We start from the raw sequence: 22139 nt of genomic DNA, 5'->3' as shown, positions 1-22139 counted from the left end.
TATATTAGCGCCGATTCTGTTGTCCTTTTCTAAAATAAATTAAGAGTAGGTATCTGCATCTTTTTCTTTTTTTTATTGCTAAAAAAGGACGGTACATGAATTTCACATAATTTAAAGACTCTAAATTTCTAAATTTTAATGCACGCTACAAATTTAAAAAATAGGCTTGCGACTGGCAGATAGTCACGAGGTTTGCCAGCTTTAATTAAATTTAAAACTGTGAAACTGTGTCAGTCCTTTTCATATTAATTAGTATGAAGAAGATACTCTAAAATTTTAGGTGTACTCAGAATCAATACTAGTGAGCGTAAAACAAGTAGCCCAATCTAAAGTTGCTACATGGTAATACACAAGCCCGGGTGAAATCTCTTTACTCTTTTTGTGCAGTCGCCAGTCACACGCCTCATGTTCAGATTTGAGTACTTGTTTTGCAAGCACTAGCTGTATGACGATTGGCGTGCTTTCATTTCATTTGAAGAACTAATTCTTAGAAGACGTTTATCCTACTGCAGCCGTCATGCATCGCTGCATGTCGACACTTTTTTATGACCAAACCTTTAGGCAGATTTTAAACTTACTCGGAGTGAAAAATGAAGAGAGATACTATTCTGTCAAGCCAAAGACTGACTTTAAAATTGCCAAGAATATAAAAAAAACTTTTATATTTTCTAAAGAAAAAATAATAAAGTTAATAGGTAAATAAGTGATGATGCATCTAATATCAAAATATTTAATGATACCCAAACATTATTATTATGAAATAGTTACGTTATGTTATCAAAAAATTAAATGATGTCGAAACATTATTATAGTAATCTACTTTTTTGTACCACAAAAAAAAATACAAGAAGAGAAAAATTATACAGAGTAAGATACAAAAGGCGGCCTCATCGCTTATTCGCGGTCTCTACCAATCTTAGGATTAGGAAAATAGTGGGAAAATATAAGGAGAAGTAGACTACAGGTGGTTTTTGACAAGTAATCATAATATTTATACATTCAATTAACTACTACATACTAATATAACTTTAGGGAAAATTTATGTTTTTTGATTTGTCTCCTATTCATTGATGTTTCAAAAACTAAAAAATTGACTCTATATAAAATATAACGTTAACATGATGCCGGTTTAACAGAGCGTTTGTAGAGTATCGTTTTCCGATAGCGCGACCATTTTGTGGGTGCCTAACGATCATACAATATCTATCTCAACCTATTACATATTTACCAAATCGGTTATAATGTTAATATTTTATTGGGTCATCTAAACACGCATTACATTACAGCAACCCGAGTACAATCATTGTGACAAATATATGTCACACTGGGCGACACTTGTCGGGAGAGCGATAAGTATCACTCTTCCGATAAATCCTAATATCCCAGAAGAGCGATACTTATCGCTCTCCCAATAATAGGTTAGGGTTTCACTTTTTCTTTAAAATATGTTTTTCCAAAAAACGTAAAATTAAATGCAAAATACGAAATCAAATAGAAAAATAGTAAAAATAAAATAACCAAGAAACATTTAAAAAAACTTGGGGAAATTCTCCATAACAATATACTTAAAAGGAATTTGTGCATGTAACTTCTCTATAAAAAAGGATTTTACAAATTACATTCAGAACAAAGCTGGGCCTGGCCTGCATGTAGAAAATAATATTTTGATGCATAAATATAATCTAACCATAGGTACTTTCCAATGAATCTGAAAAATAAAGATAAACTCTTTTTAACATTATCTTATTGTTAAAAAAAATCGTGTTTTAATTAATTAATTTTTTTTTAGATAGCTTATACAGTACACGCCAGAAAATATTGTACATCGACCTTTAAAAAAAGATAGCGGTTTCGAAGAGCGTTGGCTCTGTCGTTGAGACCGACAAAAAGTATCATAGGTAGTATAAGTGACAGAGACAACGCTCTACAAAGCCGAAATCTCATTCTAATGGTCGATGTTAGATGTACAATATTTCTTTCCGGCTACTGTACCTTGAATAAACACAGACTAAGTACATTTTATTTAAAGAGTACCCACAGGATATTGAAAAAACCTAAAGCCACGCCGATGAAGTCGCGGGTCCAATTATTAAAAAATGATATACCTAATATTACATTTCTGATGCTGAGCCTGAATCTATTATTCTTATAAAATGCAAAGGAACCGTATTAATAAGATTCAAGAATATGAAATAAAAAATGTCTCGACGTCGCGAAGACAAGTTTGAACATCATTTAATTAACGAAGAACGGGATGAAATGAAATTCCTTCCTTTTAAAATGGCAAGAAAAACCGAGTTGATAGTTTGTTCAGTCTAGCTAGATCCCGGATATCTTATCTCTTGGAGTTATTTCTTCCCAGTAAATATCTTTTCACAAAGCCATTGTGGTGGGTATCCCCTTAAATAATAATTGAAGTGTTCAGGTCGTCGGCTTATCTTTATATCTTGTAGGGGATTGTGGCAATCTTTTTGCGTCCAATGTTTATTATTTAATGTATTCAGGCGACTGGAGACTTTTTTACATAATTGGGGTTTTTAAAGGATCATGGCCGTATACTTACAGAATTTTCTCGTAATACTATAGTCGACGCATTTTAAACTGAGCCGTCGAGTTATCTGTCTGTTTCGCTCGCACTTACAGGTCGTAGGAAAGTGTCAGATAACTCGACGACTCAGTTTAAAATGCGTGAACTATAGAAAGCAAGAAACCAAAAGCATAATTTGCTTATTGCTATAATTCGCTGAAACAGACAAATCTGCATGGTGCATAATGCAGCATGCGATATGCACCACCCGCCCTTCTACTGCTAAACATGCAGGAAAAGCTAGCCACCAAGCAAGCAATACGCACCACTACCATCAGCACCTCACAAATCCCAAAACACACTCGACACACGTTTCGCCCTGACCCTCAACATCTTCTGAGGATGCTCCGGGGTCGGGGTACCTACAATACTAGAAAACATCCCAAAATGATTATAACTTGGACGATCTAACCTATGGACTTGTAACGCGCCTAATATTACGAATAAAAATTTCTGTCACTTTTGGTGCGGGACGAGGAAACACTACATAGACAACTTGACACACTCACTTAACAAAGTTTTGTGTCATTATTAACACACACATATCTAAATCTTCAACACTACTACATTTTACGCACACTAATAAGTTATATACATCAACATACAAAGACATTACGAGTGTAAGACAGTCAAATTGATTTGCGATGCTACCGTATCGATATTTTAAAATATATCGATAGTTTTTCAGAAACAAAAGTAGAAGTAAGAATTTATTACTCGTATTTAATTACTTAAAACCAGTGTTTGGTCAGCGTAGCGTATTCTTGCATACATTTACCTCACTTAATAGATAATTATCCCAAAAACTAATAATGCAACGTAAAAATAAGAAAAATATTTATTTAAAAAATATGCACATACTTTTTTACTTATTTTATATCATTTTTAATCTTTTGTATTTTTTTATATAACGAAATTTTCATTTAAAATTTCGATAGTGAAAATGTGCTTATTAATGACCTTGGACGATCTAACCTAGGTTAGATCGTCCAAGTTAATGACTTATATTATTATATAATACAAAATAAACCTGACCGCGCAAAAGCCTACCAAACATAATTAGTAGGTATATCAATCAATAAAATGTTTTTTCTTTCCAATCAATCATTTATTTATTGCACATTGGGTTTACATGGTAATTCCAATATGGTGTACTCTTTGTCCAAGAAAATTAAATGTAAGTTATTAAATATTACACGTATTGCCCTTACAAATTAGCAATGCAAAAAATTTCTCAATACCTGCCGCTTTTACCCCACAGCAAAATTCCATAAGACAGATATGATACTATGAAAATAAATTAGTAAACACACACGGTGGCCTCTTCTATTTTTAACACGTCATTATTTACCATTAGGTTAATGTTATGTATATTCTTGGCGATTCTCTCTGTAAAAATATCGAAATCATCCATTGAGAAATCCATCCTCATCCTTGAGAAAGGTACACCTTTTAGCTACATATTACCCAGTTCAGAGACACCCTACCCCGTTTCGCGCCTATCACTAAAATTGCGTTGCTTTAATATTTTTTTAAATGTATTAAGTACGTGAAATCACAGAAATCGACCAGTTTTATTACAAGTATAGGTAGCGAAAAAATTGTGGTAATTAATAATAACTATTCTTTACTTGACTTGAAGATGGTAATTTAGTCGTTAATAATAAAGAAAATGTTTTCATCGATATCGATAATCGAACCGCAATCACTATCACATGATTCTTAAAAATCGAACCTTATGTCCTATGCAATTAAATCTAATACTGAAATTTTTTGTAAAAATAACACTATAGTCTCGTGGGGAGTGCGGTATACTATAGACGGAGAGCCAGGACCCAAAATACTGTTTGAATTTACTAAGGCTAATTTTTTTATAGTTCATTAGAATGGTTGCGTACACAAACATACTGCGGTCAGTCAAGTGAACCTGAGAACAGTGACTCAGGTGCGCTATCAAAGGTGTCGTACCTGCGAGGTAATAAAATGAATTTACTAAGGCTGAAAATTGTTATATAACTTGTATATTGCATATAAATAAAAGTTGTAATGGTTAGTCAGCAGAATATGGGGACAGAGCTGGTCAGTATGCGCAAAAAATTAGCCTTAGTAAATTCAAACAGTTTTTTGGGCGCTGGCTCTCCGTCTATAGTATACCGCACTTCCCACGAGACTAGTGTTATTTTTACTACTACGTAATTTCATGCTGTTCACGCGTATTCAAATTTTAACCTAATTTGTATATATCGAGGGTTGCAATTGTTTAGAAAAAACAAAATATAGTCTCGTGAGGAGTGTGACTCGTTTCTACCGAATTATTACGTACTCAATTACTGAATCGGTAAAGTTCTCGATTGTTATTTTATTATAATAATTTATATAATTTAATTTATAGAAAGCGTTTATTACACCAAAAATACTTACTTATGAAATGAAATTCCATCTTTTTGTAAATTTGATGTGTTTGATTTGTTCTTGCACTCACTAACGGCACAAACAGGCATTTTTCACCCAGCGTGTAAGACGTCGTCACACATCGAAAACGATTCTGACAATGACAAAATCGATTCCGCAAACAGTGTTTATAAACGCAGTGGATTAAAAATCCATTACTATTGACAGAGGGGAATAATCATGCGAGGCGCGTCCTTAGGTTAGATCGTCCAAGGATTATAACGACTGTTTTTTGTTTGTTGTTGTTTCTGGTCGAAATCTTAAAATTGTGCAATTTTAAAATGAATATAAAAATATTTTTTAAAATTATTTAATTAGGTATTTAACTTAGGTAAGCTTTATTTAAAACTATTTCAAATTTTAAGTCAGTAGCATTTAATTACTGAAATAAGCAGATGTGACAATGCGCAAGGGTTCCTTTTTTACCATTTTAATACGGAACCTTAAAAACCGATTTCAATCAACCAAATGATCACGAATCATATTATTATGAATGAATTTAAAATTTTTAAAATTAAAATTAAAAATTCTTTACAAACCAGTCTGTTGTCACCGCTTTATAAAAGAGCCTATACCTATAGTCCGAGACAGGCCGAGATGGCAATCGGTGAGGGAACGCTTCGCATACCCGCACAGCCCGCTCGCTAACCCGGTGCGGGGTAACGTGTGGGTGTACGGGGCGTCCCCCGCCTCATACTCCGATTGCCATTTCGACCTGTCACGCGACACCTACAATTTTGCTTGGTATACATGTTTGCTTCCTAAAAAGGAAATGATAGCAGGTAATACAATAAAAGGCGAACTGCTGACTCCATTCCAGACAAAACAATTCGCTCGACCGCCTACAGTATGAAGTAACTTATTGAATTAGGTAGAGTATTGCGCAAGAATTTCATATAGTACTGTTTCATTTACTGCTATATAGAAATGAACAGTTTGTTTGTTTGACTCTAAAAGGTTTTTTTTTTTTTTTTTTTGAGAACCAAGGTCACTGACATAGCCCAAACTATTAGCAAGCTGAAGTGGCAGTGGGCAGGTCATGCCTGTCGTAGAGGCGATGGCCGTTGGAGCCGGAAAGTCCTTGAGTGGAGACCGCATTTAAGCAAGCGTAGTGTGGGACGCCCTCCAGCACGATGGACCGACGATATAAAGAGGCTGGCTGAGGAAGACTGAGGACCGGGTGTGGTGGCGCTCTTTAGGGAAGGCCTATGTCCAACAGTGGACGTCCACAGGCTGATGATGATGATGATGATAAAAAGATTTTGATAAGTATAAGTACACTACTTTATTTAGGACTTTAGTCATAAGCGCGGCGCGGCGGCGCGGCAAAAGCGCCGGAGGCATTTAACATTCCTATATTACTATCATTATCATCAACCCATCGCCGACCCACTACTGAACACGGATCTCCTCTCAGAATGAAAAAGGAAAAAGTATGAGGCCATCGTCCACCACACTGGCCAATTTCGAATTGGCGGATCTCACACGCCTTTTTTCATATGGAGAGCTCTCAGGCATTCAGGTGTCCTCAAGATGTATTAATTGCTTAAACTCCTAAAAGTTGCGTGTTGCGTACGCGCGTGCGTGCGATTGAACTCTAGACCCAGCGAATAAGAGACCAAAGTCTTCACCACTGTCCACTAGGCTATTATCTACCGGTGTCTAAACCATAACACTTTATTTATTTTATCCTGTGATTTTATCAACTATCAGTAAAATTGTTGAAGACAAAGAAAGACGAGCCTTGGCCAAAGTGTACCAATTCCATCATCATAATAACATTTGGTCTATATTATGCAAATTCGCAACATTCAGGAGGTGGCATTGCCAATTTGGCACCCGAATATGGTTTCGATCCCGTGATATCGGACGAAAAAAATATTTTTCCTTATGAAATTGGCCAAAACGATGATAGTCTATTTATGGACACAAAAACTGTTCATGGACAAATTGCTGGCGCGGGCGTTTTCGCATTTCTTATATGTAGTAAGTAGTAAGTATATTTTGCTCATATTATTTTATTGTAGTAAATTTTTTTCGGGACTTAGTTTAGGTAAACAAAGGAGTAAGCTTACTTTTTACAAAAACTACTGTGCCAAGAATCACTAAGGCTCTATGAACCTTATGATGGCGGGCCATTTACAAAAATCTCGTCAACATTAGCATAACACTCACACTAGACTTATTTAACCAAAAGGGAGTTGCAAGCCGCACATTTTGTTTGGAATGATCCGTTTAGTTCGTAGTAGGTAGGTACTTACGCGACAGATTGCAATGGCAATCGGGGAGGGAACGCCCCGCACACCCGCACACGCCGTGCTAACCCGGCGCGGTGGCGTGCGGATGTGCGGGGCGTCCCCCGCCTTATACCTCGATTGCCATCTTAACCTGTCGCGGACTATACACTGGTTATATGGATATGTTTTAAGATTGGAGATTGAGAAGATTTATCTAGGGAAAAAGGAAAAATTAATTTCGTTATCTAAATCATACCTAGGTACGCATATACTAAAATAGGTGAATCTTATAATATTATGTGTAACAATTTTCCAAATAAAAACAATGTAGTTACTTAGATATTAATTATACTGTACAAACAAAACGAAGATTAATACATAAAAATAAACATACTTACTTCCTCAAAAGCCTTCGCTTAAAACTCAATTCGCTCCTAATGCATGTTTACACGGATTAAAAGCACCGTCCCCAATTCTGTCTATCTGAGGATTAAGGAAAAATTTCAGAGCAAATCCGCTGAAAACAGATTTCAAGCAGATTTCATTCCCTAAACATGAGTGAATCGCAAAAAATTAACTTAATATTTTTAAGAGACAATTGTTTATCCCTTAACTGCCATACTTCTTCCGAATTACCCCGTTACCATCTTAAATTGTATCGTGAGCCAACGCCAAGTATCTTGCTGGCTCTTCTCGGTAGAAAAGGCATTCTGAACCAGAGTGGTACCAGGTGGACTAAGAAAAAAGAGTGTGTGGTAGTAAATCGATTTGTTCAATTTATCTAACTAGCTAATATGCCCGCGACAAAACGCGTGGATTTAGGTTTTCTAAAAATCCCGTGATAACTCTTTGATTTTTCAGGATAAAAAGTAGCCTATGTCATTCTCCAGGTCTTTATCTGTACCCATGCAAAAAATTACGTCCATCCGTTGCACCGTTGTGACGTGATTGATGGACAAACCAACAAACCAACAAACCAATAAACCAATAAACCAACAAACAAACACACTTTCGCATTTATAATGAGGCCATTATCGGCTGCCGCACCAACCCGTGCTTTAGTGAATCCTTTCGTCAAAGGTTGCCTGGAAGAGATCGCTTTAGCGATAAGGCCGCCTTTGCATGCTACGGCTATTAGATTAAGAGATTAAGATCCATGTATGTTTTGACTATGTTTACTTGTGTTGTTGTGTGCAATAAAGTATAATAAAAATAAAAATAAAAATAAGGGTAATGATAACGTGAATGTTGACATCCTTATATTAAGTCGGCACGTCTATAGTATATAAGCTTTAGCGCGTTTCTACAAGAATCTAATAACGGCATCTTATTGCTTTCCAATCACGTTTCCAGAGAGACCAACCTGAGTTTTGCGGGCTATTGATTGCTTCCGTGTAATTGAAATTGCATCCGATTGTCAACAAGATTTGTAACTTCAAATGCAATATCAAAACAATTATAAAGAAAAGGGAATGTGCCGAGTTAAAATTGCATTTTGCTCTATAAAGTCTTCTATCTATATTGTGTATAGGATAAATGTATCTTATTTTGTTTGGCTTGAGGAATCCGATCCCAAACTAATCGGCTCGTTGGAAAGCTCGGAACACCGCAGAGACGTAAGCTCTTTTTGCGTGTTTTATCGTCTCTATAATGGAGAGTGTTCTGAAGAGTTGTTTGATCTCATTCCACCCTCCTTTTTCTACAACCGCACCGCACGCCACCGCAAACAATTCCACCCTCACCACCTGGGTGTCTGGAGCACTTCGAGCACCCGTTGTGCCAGATGCTTTTTTCCACGCACATGCAAATTGCAAACTGTGGAATCAACTCCCTTCGGCGGTGTTCTCATTAGATTACAACATGGGGTTATTCAAGGGGCGGACTAACAAATTCCTCAAAGGCCGGCAAAGCATTAGTGGTTCCTCTGGTACTGCAAATGTTCATGGGCGGCGGCTCTTAACATCAGGAGACCCGCCTGCTCGTTTGCTCGCCATTTTTATTCAAAAAAAAAATTAAGACCTATGTACCTACCCGATCTGATCTGATTGCGTAGCGATACTCCGAGCGTAACTCTCTCCATCGCTAGCTATAAAGATACCTCTATATACCACTATAAATAGTAGGTACCTAATACATCGATTTTCTAAGCCTACTTAAGGAATTTATTACTAAGACGTAAAGTCTTGCTAGTTTCAATATTGCTTAGAAATTCAGAAATTGGTCTACTTAGGTTCTAGACCAACCAAATATTATACAAGTTTTCATACAAACGATCTACTTATTATTTTATGTGCTACGTACTCTTCATGTCATAAAGTGTAAGGGTTAAAACACATTGTGTAAAGACTTTAGTACTCGTGGACCGTAGCGACATTTTGTCTGTTGTATAACAACATTAAACAACACTCGTTGGTATTGTGCTACTTACAAAATGGAAGAGAAGCGTTTTCACAAAACCTCAATCCTAAAAACAATCAGCTATCTTCACTGGCGCGTGTGGTGTGCACTGTGCACTGTGGCCATACACTTTTGCGGAGCGGATTAGGGCGGACATGACGTGTTCCGCGGACCAAATGGGCATTACATACATTGTATTTGGTTATAGTCTTTTTTTAATGGGGAGCAAACGAGCTATTTGGTCTGCCGAACCCATCTCTGCTTCGCTCCACTCCGTTTCAGTGGATACCCTTATTTTAGGTCACGGGTTCGCTTTCAAGTTGGTTTTGGTCATCATTTTGGATCATTTTTCAAAGTCCACCAAATTCATCTTTGAATTTATTTATTTTTCTTTAAATTAGTCACACTGGCAACATTTTGTCTAAGCAAAAGTCGATAGTGTGTTTTTACTCTAAAGTGTATAAATTTTATGAAGTTCGACGACGACTCCTATTTCCACGATACGTCTCGATGTTCCGTGAATATAAATTCGTAGAAAGTATTATTTTACTACCTTCAGTTTTCACACTCGGTATAGTAGGTGCCTACACAAAATATTATGTAGTAAGTAACAGGTAAGCTAATCATTTTGATGTATGCCATCATTATGTTTGTCACATGCATAAAATGTACTAGTTTACTAAAGCTTATGGACTTCAAATTCCAGTATACTTAACTTTGAAAATATTTTTTTATTATTGCATATATTTTTTCAATTTGAGAAATACGCGTAGTTAGTGCTATGCTATATAAATAGAAAACTTTAAATTGTGCGCCATAAAAAACAATATTAGCTAACTTGAGCGTTGGTACTGTCGTAAAAAACTTTGCGCGTCATACTTTCATCATTTCATTAAATATTTTGCAACTTTAACGACCACATTATGTTAGGCGGACATAAAATTTCATCTCGTTACTCAGGAGACTGGCCATCACAGGCGTTCACTTCATAGACACGATAACGCAATGCCTGCTCACCTAATAGAGCTGGTCATTTAGTTTCTTCCTCATTGCTGAAAATCGTGAACTAGGACTATACTGACAGACGAATGGGCTCAATCAAGACTTAAGTCTTACTCAAGTCCCGCAGGAAATAGTTGTCTTAGCGTCCGTCATGCTAAAAAAATTTACAAGTATTTTTTAATCGTCAGATGCATATTATAACTACTGGTACGGAATGGAATCGAATAGATAATAGAGTATATTTTTATTCAAGTAAACTTTTACAAGTGCTTTTGAATCATCAGGTAGTTTAATTTAACACTGGTACGGAATGCCTTTCCCACCGAGAAGAACCAGCAAGAAACTCGGCGGTTGCTTTTTTTTCAAAGATTTGATTTACAATAATTATGCCATATAAAAATTATTTGCAGTCCCGCGCGTTGCCAGCAACGCGCGGGACTGCAAATACTTTTTTCCGTTCCATTCCGTTCCGTTCCGTTGCTCGTTCCAGAACGAGCTGCAGGTCCAGGTCCAATCCACGCTCTTTTATCATTTAGATAATCTTCAGTTGTGTAATATGCTTTTTTCAGGAGCATACTCTTAATAGATTTTTTAAACTTGTGTAAAGACAAGTCCAAAATAGTTTGCCGAAATTTGTTATAAAAGGTTATAACTTATACCCAAAACCACAAATGACTTTTGGACTTGGTTAAGGGTGCAGTTAGTGGTAAAAGAGAACAATAATTGAAGTCCATACCAAGTACATCTAGTACATATAGGCTGCCGTGGCCGAAATTCAATCAGGAGTTTCGACCGAATTTCGGCCACAGCAGACAATCTCCATAGAGATTAGCCAACTGCGCGGGAGATATTATTATAGTGCACAAGTGTGTGCGCAAACACAGGTGCACTCTCTATTCCCTCACTCTCATAGCCCGATGGGACGGAAATCCGACACGACCGGAAAGAGATCAGGCGCAGGACCGTCGACTTTACGTGCTCTCCGAGGCAACGTGGAGTGACACACTACCAGCTTCCTAACTCCAGGCTAGTAGGTATTGAGAATCCAGTCCAATACCTAACAAATTTTTGGCCGACCCGGGAATCGAATCTAGGACCTCGTCATCTGCAGCTAAACATGCGAACCACGAGACCAACGAGGACAACCAGACTAGATAGAAGGTCCTACCTTACCTACCTTCTATCTAGGAACTAGAAATCAATGCCGCAGGCACAGGCATTGCACGGGGCAGATGTCATAAATATTCAGGCGCCGAAACAGCACTCCGAGAATCGAATACAGAACAATCGGAGCGACTTAACAGCTGGGCCGAAGGCGTTTGCATAATCATACTGTTTTGCTGTGTGGTATTGAGGGTTATGCTTTGTTAAAGTGAACGCACATCCAGGCGCGCCGCAGTTATCGCATTTTATTTAACCCTAACCTAAAAAGACGGGTGTTATAAGTTTGGCGTGTGTATCTGTGTATCTGCGTGTTTGTGTATCTGTCTGTGCCGTCGTAGCTCCTAAACGAATGAATCGATTTTGATTTAGTTTTTCTTATTTAAAAAGTGGCTTTATCGAAAGTGCTCTTATAGCTATAGTCCAAGAAAATCTGTTCAGCCTTTTGAAGATTATTAGCTCTTTTCTAGTTTTCTTATTAGATTTCTATGCTGTTGTAGAAAGAATAGTTGCTATTAAAGAATGTAGGTATAAAAAATCTTTTCTTTTCATCTTGGCGGCTTATTTTTCTCTATCTAACGTTGCCGAAAATCGAATCGAGCCCAGGGCCTCCCAATTTTATGGGACCATGAAAACACACAAAAATGCACTTTTTAGTTTTTTTCACATGCATCCCTATTTTTGCCGTATGAATAGAAATCTGCACATTGTAGTGGATTTAATATTTGATAAGTTGCAGATGAGGTCGACACTCGACATGTGGGGAGCAACAACAATGCTGCTTTGTTTTTCGAAGTGTTTAGGGTTCCTTACCTCAAAAGAAAAAAGGAACCCTTATAGGATCACTTCGTTGTCTGTCTGTCGTGTCTGTCAAGAATTAAAACCTATAGGGTACTTCCTGTTGACCTTGATTTTAGAACCATGAAATTTGGGTTTAAAGTTCAAACATGGGATTCGATCCCGGGCCTCTAAATTTTCAGAGTTATGTGCGTTTAAAACAGATCAGTTACTTTAACGGTGAAGGAAAACATCGTGAGGAAACCTGCATGCATGAGAGTTTTTCATAATGTATGTGAATGAATTGTGAAGTCTGCTAATCCGCACTGGGCCAGCGTGGCGGACTATGGCCTAAACCCTTCTCATTCTGAGAGGAGATCCGTTCTCAGTAGTGCGCCGCCGATGGATTGATCATGATGATGATTACCCTGCCAATGCCAACCAAGTCAGGCTGTTGTCTATGTGTCATTGTAATTATTTGGCAAGTTTTCATGAAAACGACTGCCATCACTATAGAGAGTTGCAATGTTCACCTCCCACCTTCATCTGTAGAGACCCTGAAGACATCTCAAAACTTGGCGACCTCCCTGGCGCAGTGGTAAGCGCTGTGGTTATTATTGGGAGGTCTCGGGTTCGATTCCTGGCAGGGGTTTGGAATTTTATAATTTCTAAATGTCTGGTCTGGTCTGGTGGGAGGCTTCGGCCGTGGCTAGCTACCACCCTACCAGCAAAGCCGTGCTGCCAAGCGCCTCGCACACCCGCACAGTCCCCGCGCTAATCCGGTGGGGGATAGCGCGGGTGACGTGCGGGTGTACGGGGCGTCCCCTCGCCGCATACCCCGATTGCCATTTGCCATGTCGTCCTGTCGCAACCTATAGTTACGAGTTACGACAGGTATATAAACCCCAACCAATAAATTCTCATTATAAAGGTACCAACTACTAAAAGAGTACCTTTTTACAAAAATTACCTATATGCACTAAATCTTCTTAGATTTTCCTAGGAAGTCTGAAAACATTTAGTAATAGTTCAGTCTATTAGTAACATTTCAGTCTACTCTAAATAATGTTTAGAGTAGATTATATGACGTAAGCAAGACGAATTCAAACCATGAATTAAAGCAATACAGCGCCATCTATTATTCTGCCATCATAAACAACATTTATGCAGTGGTAATTTACTGCTATAACTTGTATAATAAAAAGACTGACTGACTGTCTGGGGTCATCAAGGGGTTTTTATTTTCAAAAACCGGCCAAGTGCGAGTCAGGCTCGCGCAATGAGGGTTCCGTACTACAGTCGTATTTTTTCGACATTTTGCACGATAATTCAAAAACTATGATGCATAAAAATAAATAAAAATCTGTTTTAGAATGTACAGGTGAATACCTTTCATATGATACCCCACTTGGTATAGTCACTCACTTCGAAAGTTGGAAATACTAATTATTAGTTCATGACCACAATTCAATTTTTTGTGTGATCTAACCCTAAATTCACGGTTTTCAGATTTTTTCCCAAATTTCAGCTATAAGATCTACCTAGCTGCCAAATTTCATGATTCTAGGTCAACGGGAAGTACCCTGTAGGTTTCTTGATGATAAGTGCCGTAAAAGTAATAAGGCAAGGGATAAAAGTTTGTATGGAACTTCATTCACCGGTATTATATAGAACACAATGTATAAAATATTTCTTATTTCATACTTTGCCTAGGCTTTCTATACTAGGTATCCATAAACAGCAATTTGTACATTTCATAAATAATACATTTCCGTATGAAATTCGGGATGAAAAATGTCTCCAGGTATATTCGTATGCAAGTGCAATTATGTATATTGAAATCTGAGCACCTTGACTCCACGCAGTCTTGACTGTGAGGTCTTACCCCTAGAGTGTTTTAACTGACTTCCAAAAAGGAGGTGTTCAATTCGGCCCGTTTTTTTACGTAGGTATGTACACCGATTATTTCGAGGTTTCTAGACCGATTTACAAAAAAAAAAATTTAATCAACAGTAGGAGTTTCCGTGGTGGTCCCATACAAATTTCTGGATCCAACTTTTTAATGCTGATGCTGCAGGGTTACTGCCCGCCCAAGTTATCAAGATTCAGGAAGTGTTCATAGTGAATTAATATTGTAAGTACCATGCAACGACTTCATGCTTAGACTCCAAGTCCCAACTCCTCAGCCCTGATGATGCAGGGTACAGCACTCATAAACTATAGTGATTCAGGAACTGTGGATGGTGCAATATTATTTTAGGTACTAAGCATAGACATCATTGAACTTCGGATCCTGAATCCTCAATCTTGACGCTGCAAGGTACTGAACTCCTAAGTCTTGGGGATTTGGGAATTTCTGATGGTGAATTGATATTTTAGGTATCAAACAACGGCTTCATGATTACACTCCAAGTCTAAACTCCTTAAACCCGATAATGCAGGATACAGCACTCCTAAACCATAGAGATTCAGGAACTGTTCCTAGTGAAATTATATTGTAAATGCCGAGCATAGACATTTGTTATTTAATACCAAGTCTCAACTCTTCAATTCTGATGCTGCAAGGCACTAAACTCCTAAACCGTGTTCTAAAGTTTTACTTGCTCCTGAATCGAAAAATCTAAAACAAGACCAAATAACACCCTATACACATGACCGGCTGCAGGATTCAGGCGACGCGACGCAAACCCCTGGCGTGTGGAAATCCCTACAGTGCATGGCGATGTGGCTATACTATATAATATTATATCCCTATAGGTACTACCTTTGCCCAGCAGTGAATGTCTACCTTTGATAATGATGATGATGATGATGATGATGATGATAAGAAAGAAAGAAAAGAAATAAAAGACGTTTATTTACCAAACTGTGCCACACATCATATTATCTTCAAACTAAGAGCTGGTTATTCCGGCGCTTCTTCCACCTGAGCATAAGCCCGATGCGCTTCAAGCAAAAGAAGCGCCGGAACAAACTATCATGTGTGGCACAACCCGAAAAAGGGTCCCAGCTTAGCATTATGATAACATGCCTGATGCCAAGTGTAATCAGGATTAGAGAAAGATCACAACCATTTACAATGAGAAGTCACAACAACAAACAACATTATTATTACCCATTTTAATAGGAGCTACAGAGATTTTCCCGGCTCACTCTAATTTCGAAGAGTTTTTACACGTTATGGGCTCATTGTAAGCCGGGGAATGGTCCCCATAATCATTGGATTATGGAACGAAATCCTTTAATTAAAAGTTTAGTCCTGAAGCAACGCTTTGGTCTAAAAGCTTTTGGACCAATTTCTAAATGCGAATTGATGCTTTCTTAATTAATCTCTGACCTGACGGCAGGTTTCAGCAATGGCTACAAAAAAAACCGGCCAAGTGCGAGTCAGGCTCGCACACTGAGGGTTCCGTACTACAGTCGTATTTTTGCGACATTTTGCACGATAATTCAAAAACTATGATGCATAAAAATAAATAAAAATCAGTAGGGCGATTGTCTAAAACCTGCATCAATCATTATTACAATCTTTATTGTTCTGATTGGCTGAATTTGTGCGATTCTTGTTGCAACATTGCATTGTGGCCAATAGTCAGCGAGCATTAACCAATCAGAGATGATTGCGATCGTGACATTGTAGCTGTCAAACAACCGCGGTAGGGCCACTGTTTTAGAATGCACAAGTAAAGCCCTTTCATATGATACCCCCCTTAATATATTTATCTTACTTCGAAAATTAAAAATACTTATTATTAGTTTATGACCACAATTTAAATTTTTTGTGTGATGTAACCACAAATTCACGATTTTCAGATTTTTCCCCTAAAGCCAGCTATAAGACCCACCTACCTGTAAAATTTCATGATTCTAGGTCAACGGGAAGTACCCTGTAGGTTTCTTGACAGACAGACAGACAGACAGATAACAAAGTGATCCTATAAGGGTTCCGTTTTTCCGTTTGAGGTACGGAACCCTAAAAATTACGGGAAATCGGCGTTTCATAGGATATATTTCGGAGAGTGTGCTCAGGAACTTCTCGCTCTTTCCCCCCTTCACCACCGAACCGCAAGTCGTCGGGCGAGTTTCCATCCATCTACTTACATGCACGAAACATTTTGCGTCATCATTCCTCATACGCATGGCTAAGGTTTGACATACTGTTCCGCGATCTGTGTTTCCTATCAATTATAATACCAACCTTGACGAGTAATACTTGACGACCTCCCTGGCGCAGTGGTGAGCGCTGTGGTCTTATTAGTGGGAGGACTGAGAGGTCCCGGGTTCGATTCCTGGCAGGGGTTTGGACTGGTCTGGTGGGAGGCTTCGGCCGTGGCTAGTTACCACCCTACCGTCAAAGCCGTGCCGCCAAGCGATTTAGCGTTCCGGTACCATGCCGTGTAGAAACCAAAGGGGTATGGGTTTAATAAAAACTGCCATCCCCCTTCCAGGTTAGCCCGCTCCCACCTTAGACTGCATCGTCACTTACCATCAGGTGAGATTGCAGTCAAGGGCTAACTGGTATCTGAAAAAAAAAATCAAGCTGGCCAGTTTCGTGAAGTCAAGTACTAAAGGGTGTGGCATCAAATATATAACTGCGTATTTTTTTGGTGCCTGTCAGTATGAATTTTAGTGGCTTTTGCTTAATTTTTACATACCTATTTGTTTTTTTCGATTCACAGCTGAAAAAAAAATAGAATTGCAATATTTATTAGCATCTATTGTTGTTTTATATGAATTCAATTTAAAAACGAACGAGTTTTGCCCACCGTTGTTTATTCATTACGATGCCGAAAATCGGTTAACCGGAAAATATTAATCGGATCACGGCCCGATATTTGACGAACTGACAAATTTACTAACTTGACGCGACCGCTATTATATATATTATATATATATTGGAGCAACGACCTCTGTGTGTCATCATCATCAACCGAAAGACGTCCACTGCTGGACATAGGTCTCTTGTAGGGACTTCCACGCGCCACGGTCTTGCGCCGCCTGAACAGCGGCATCCTACGACTCGTCTGATGTCGTCCGTCCACCCAGTGGGGGATTTCCAACGCTGCGCCTTCCGATGCGAGGTCGCCGTTCCAGCACCTTGGGAGTTGGGACCTCAACGTCTATCGGTTTTCCGAACTATGTGCCCTGCCCATTGCCACTTCAGCTTCGCAACCTGTTGATTAAGCACCTACTAGATGATGCCCGCGACTTCGTCGGCCTGGCATGGGACTTAAAAAACTTAAAAGTTTTTTGAATCAGATGGGAACAGGGAACTCTTTGCTTTTCCGAGATAAAAAGTTACCTATGTCAATTTCCGGGATGCAAGCTATCTCTGTACCAAATCATATAAATCGGTTAAGCGGATGGGACTCATTTCAATCTCTACTTTCCCTCCAATTAAAGCCCTCCATTTCGTATGGCAGCCCCCCCCCCCCTGAAATAAAGCTTTTTAAATTTTTTATTCAATATTCGGCCATCAGTTTACATATTATGTTTAAATTTGAAGTAATTACTTCAGTAATTCAGATGTTATACCTACGGCTCTGACAGACGGACAGACGGATAAGTGCAATTTCACTCAAGTAGACTCGGAGACCTCGCTTCGCTCGGTCAATAATAGTAACAAGATATAATCCAAAATTCCCTATATGAAAAGATAAGAGTAACAAAGTAACCTTATTTATACGAGTATCATAAGTAACAAGCACTTCTTTGGTCAACAGTATGACAAATCCGACTAGACAGACTTATCAAACAAAAACCTTTCCACTGTACAATGCGCAAGGGTAGCCCCAATATACGGAGATTGATAATCCAGAGTAGGATAGCCATATCGCTACTTAAATTGACTATACTAATCCTTTGTAAAGGCGAAAACATAATCTATAAGTATCATGATCAACCTATCACCGTTTCACTACAGAGCACTGGTCTCCTCTCAGAGTGAAAAGGGTTTTGCCCCCCCCCCTAACTAAAAAAGGTAATACAATATGACCAAATCACATATCTTGTGACATCGGATAAATCTTCTACAATAGGTACTTGTTGTCACCCTATCTCTCTACGGCAATCGGCGATGGTTGTTTTGCTCGTTAAAACCTCTAGCTTGACCTCCCACCGAGTGACACTAACTACCAAAATCTCCACTGATCTATAGAGATCAGTATCACGTATCGACGTGATCTGTAAGAACCCTTGAGCAAAAGCTTGATCACAATGCGACACATGTTTATACACACGTTCTATGAATTAATTTTGTTTTGTTGTAAGACATCTATAGTACGCGACAGGTCCAGATAGCAATCGAAGTATGAGGTGGGGGGACGCCCTGCTGCACGTGGGTGCTGTGCGGGTGTGCGAGGCGTCCCCACCCCGAGTGTACCTCTATATAATACTAGCTGATGCCCGCGACTTCGTCCGCGCGGAATTAGGTTTTTGAAAATCCCGTGGGAACTCTTTGATTTTCCAGAATAAAAAGTAGTCTATGTCACTCTGCAGGTCTTTATCTATACCCACGCAAAAAATCACGTCAATCCGTTGCACCGTTGCGACGTGATTGAAGGACAAACCAACAAACCAATAAACCAATAAACCAACAAACCAACAAACAAACACACTTTCGCATTTATTATAAGGGTACTGATTGACAGTTCATTGGACACGTAGTTATATAAGATTGAACAGCTGCTTACAGTCAATCACTTTCATTTTTAATTTGTTTAAGTATCATACCAATAACCAAATGCTCTTTTACAGCGAACAGGTTTCTTACAATTTCCATGTCACCGAGTTATGCGAGAAAAAAAACCACGCGGTGCAGTGTTTTGCAGTGCGAGCTTACACTATTATGTAGACGATACGGTACTAGATTTTCAACGAGTTGAACATCGGGGGTGTAACTCAGTGGTAGAGTGTCTGCTTCGCATGCTGAAAGTCCTGGGTTCAAATCCCAGCACCTCCACATGAATCTCTTTTTTTTAATTTTTCTTTTAAAGGAACTTCATTTTTAATACGAATCTATAGTTTTCTTAACACCTTCGGGTTTTAGTTTGTATAATATACTTTTGAATTTACCAACTTACTCAGAAAGTAGGTACCTCATTGTTGTAAGTGGGCAAGGGCAAGCTACTATAGTTTTCCTTAAAATAAACAAATCGCAGAAACCTCGGAGAAACACGTAAGCGACGCAATTTGTGCGGCGCTTTAGACCTTCTGGAGTTAGGTTTTCACTCGCATCAAACTTCTTTGTCAATTCGCGGTAACAAGGTCGTATGGGACGCGTATATAGCGCGCGTCTTTTACGTATTTCAGCGAGAAGTTACTTGTTCACTTTTTAAATGTAAACTAAGGAAAAGTAAAGTAATTTAGATAAAGAGTTTAATCACAGATTGCATCATTGCTCTCAGGTTATCATCGATAAGATTAAACCACTTATCTCTATTAATAAGTACCTACACGCTGGATCTGCGACTTCCGACCTGTTTTTAAAGCAACTTGATTTTCGCCATTTTGGCGCTGATAGCAACAGTGTCTTGTGAGCGTACTCGGAACTAAATGTTGGTTATGAGACATCTGTCAACATAAAAAGTGTCAATTTTAATTTCCGGTACGTAGGAGAGGCACGGCGCATTGAATCGGCACAAAAATTACTATTATTTTGTGTATGTGCTATATGCTTCTAGCGTACTTGTACATACCTTTGTCCATTTCAGTGAATTAAACTCATACTGACCTAGCTATTCGTTGTTTTGTTAAAAATAACAGCTCTAATCATTTCTTTAATCACACATGTAGGTAGGTATTATTCTAATTTCTAGTATTGCTTCTACTGTGGTTAACTTCATTTTTCATAAAACCGCATAGGTATAATTTTTCTAGGCGTTTTATTTCTAAGAAGCGATGGCTCCAGGTGCCGTCGGGTTAATCACAAGTAAGCCCATCGACACGCAAACAGCTATAGTACGCGACAGGCTGATATGGCAATCGGGGAGGGAACGTCCCGCACACCCGCACAACCCCCGCGCTAACCTGGTGCGGGCGAGCGCGAGTGACGCGTGCGGGCGTGCGGGGCGTCCGCCGACCTCATACCTCAATTGCTATCTCGACCTGTCGCGGACTATACTTGCGGACTTTTTTTCTGCAATCCTAGTGTTTTGCATAAGCTACACACATTTTTGTAATCATACAACGCGAAAAACTTTGCATATTCGCATTAATTGAAGTTCTTTATAACATGAAAAGAATTTTAATAAAGTAGGAAGAAAATGTTGTGGCTGAAGTACTTATATTTTTTCGAAATACCTGCCTACCTATTCCAAAGTGGTAAAATGTGTCCCCCCCCTGTAACTTCTAAAATAAGAGAATGATGAATGAATAAATGAATGAATGTTTTTTATTCAGAAAAATGCAGGTACAATAAAACTAAAAAATATGTGAGTTAACCATGCAAACTTCCACCGAAAATTGGTAAGTAGTTTTTTTTTAATACGTCATAAATATGATGTTACTTGCTGCTACGGAACCCTTCATGGGCGAGTCCGACTCGCACTTGGCCGGTTTTTGTGCAACGTATCAGCCTGGCTGTCCAGTGCGGAAATGCAGCCAGTATTCTTGGCACTCCAAGCGGGCATGATTTGTATAATTGTATAGTAATTAGATAAGGCTAGCTTTAATATTTATTGTAATACCAGATGATGCCCGCGACTTCGTCTGCGTGGATTTAGGTTTTTAAAAATCCCATGGCAAGTCTTTGCTATCCTGGTTCCGGTAAAAAGTTCCCTATGTCAATTTCCGGGACGCAAGCTACTTGCCAAATTTCATACAAATCGGTTAAATGGATATGCGTTTGAGAATTCTTCAATTTTCCGGGATAAAAAGTAGCCTATGTCCTTCCCCGGGATATAAGCTAACTCTGTACCGAATTTCATCAAAGGCGGTTAAACTATTGGACCGGGAAAAGCTAGCAGACAGACAGACAGGCACACTTTTGCATTTATAATATTAGTATGGATTTTCATCCCCTGCAAGAATTGACCTATGTAGGAATTACGTACTTTCCGGGTCGACTAGTAAGTAGCTATAGCTAGTAATGTAAATGCAAAAAAGGCCAGCATTTTTGCAATAATTAAAGTCAACTTAAACTTAGATTTACAGCACGTAGTAGTTATTAAAGGGGAAGGCATTTTATTACAGCTAGTGCATGTTTTCACAAAAAAATAAAGCCTTAATTAAAATTAGAAAGGCAATAATTTTTAAAAAGATTTATTGCAACATAATTAGCGCACACTTACCTAACAGGTTTTTAATAACATTTTAACTTGCAAAATTCAAAACGAATAGAATAGAATATATTTTTATTCAAGTAAACTTTTACAAGTGCTTTTGAATCGTCAAATAGTTTAATTTAACTTAAACTGAATAGGTCTAGGCCGAACCGCATCACAGCGACGCGCCACGCGGCCACGCTGCGCGGCGCGTCGCTTCGCGTCAAAATGTTCTCGTCGGATCGTTTACTACAACTTGAGCCA

At 38.6% G+C, this 22139-nt stretch overlaps 1 non-coding gene across 1 annotated transcript; it reads left to right on the top strand.

The window, feature by feature from the left end:
• The first annotated feature begins 19501 nt into the window (after window positions 1-19501).
• On the top strand, window positions 19502-19573 carry TRNAA-CGC (transfer RNA alanine (anticodon CGC)). The gene has a single exon. It is a non-coding gene; the product is annotated as a tRNA-Ala (tRNA).
• Window positions 19574-22139: the final 2566 nt, after the last annotated feature.

The sequence above is a fragment of the Maniola hyperantus genome, chromosome 21 (assembly GCF_902806685.2).
Source record: "Maniola hyperantus chromosome 21, iAphHyp1.2, whole genome shotgun sequence".
Lineage (NCBI taxonomy): Eukaryota > Metazoa > Arthropoda > Insecta > Lepidoptera > Nymphalidae > Maniola > Maniola hyperantus.
Note: the sequence above shows the minus strand (reverse complement) of the source record. Positions and strands in the feature narration are given on the sequence as shown.